This window comes from Aquarana catesbeiana, linkage group LG07 (genome assembly GCF_042186555.1).
Source record: "Aquarana catesbeiana isolate 2022-GZ linkage group LG07, ASM4218655v1, whole genome shotgun sequence".
NCBI classification, from domain to species: Eukaryota; Metazoa; Chordata; class Amphibia; order Anura; family Ranidae; genus Aquarana; species Aquarana catesbeiana.
In genome coordinates, this window is record NC_133330.1 from 5,742,343 (window position 1) to 5,743,574 (window position 1,232).

Below are 1,232 nucleotides of genomic sequence, written 5' to 3' on the forward strand. Positions count from 1 at the left end.
ATTTCACCATTGCATGGTTTCAGACCCCGTGGCCTAGTGAATAGGGCGTCATCCTCTTGAGTTGGAGATTGTGAGTTACAATCCCATTTGGGTCTTGATGCTTTCTTTCTTACATTTAGTAACTGCGATAGTATATATTTTTCAGCTTCAAACTAAATTTTGCTGTAAAATTTACCATATGAATAAATTGCAGTTGCCCTAAGAGGAGCAGAGGGCCCAGTGGCCTAATGGATAAGGCATCAGCCTCCGGAGCTGGGGATTGTGGGTTCAAGTCCCATCTGGGTCGTCTTATTTTCTAAGCCCACCTAACCCTACTGCCCGCCTAGAAGAAAAATTCTTGTGTCTGCTAAATGTAGTCAGATAAAAGGTTCACTGACATGTTGAAAGTTTTCACTGTTACCAGGAACCATGGAAACATTGCTGGTGGGTGCCGGCATTGAGAGAGCCCATACCGATTCTATGTACAAACCCGAGAAGAAGGAGGATGCAACGCAACACTCCATGGAAAAAGCCCCGGTGTGAGCCGCCTTAACTTTGACTCCTAGGTCACACCACTGACGCATTTCACCCCACCCATGACTAAGGCCTGTGGGTTGGGGGGCAAAACGCGCCAGTGGTCTTGGCCTGGGAGGAGTCAGACTGAAGCCACTTTCACGCTTCTCTACACCTGGGCTGTTTCCATTGAGCGTGGCGTTCCATCCTCCTCCTTGTTCTCACATGTTGAAAGTTGTTTTCTAAATTTAGGTAAATTTTGATGGTTGCACCAAAGCTAAAGTAGAGGTCCTGTTGGTACCTTTGCCATTCTTTTACTGCTGACGTTATCCCTGCTTGAGAGATTTCCCTTCACTTCTTGTTTTGTCACGAGGACAGAAAGTGACACCAATCTCTACAACGGGGACAGATGCAACAATAAAACCACTTTTATTCTCATAGTGGAGTGTTGGACACTTTGTCAGGTTTTGGTTGCCAATTCAGGTTTGTGCGATAATCACCACAAGAAATTTTAGCAAATAATTCACGTATAAAAGTAAGATTTATTGTAAAATAAATGTATAAAGTAAGCAAGAAAACAGACCATTTTCAGGGGGGATTAAAGAGATGACCTTTTTAACAGGGATGCAAGGAATAAAAGTTACAATATATATTATATATAAAAATATATCTGATGGCGATATTAACATAAACCATTCGTGAGATTATTTAGAATTCAGTTTGTAAGCAGGAGAGGGCAA

General features: G+C 42.5%; 1 non-coding gene across 1 annotated transcript; it reads left to right on the plus strand.

Moving 5' to 3' along the window:
• Nucleotides 1-213: 213 nt before the first annotated feature.
• On the plus strand, nucleotides 214-286 carry TRNAR-CCG (transfer RNA arginine (anticodon CCG)). Its single transcript has one exon. It is a non-coding gene; the product is annotated as a tRNA-Arg (tRNA).
• Nucleotides 287-1,232: the final 946 nt, after the last annotated feature.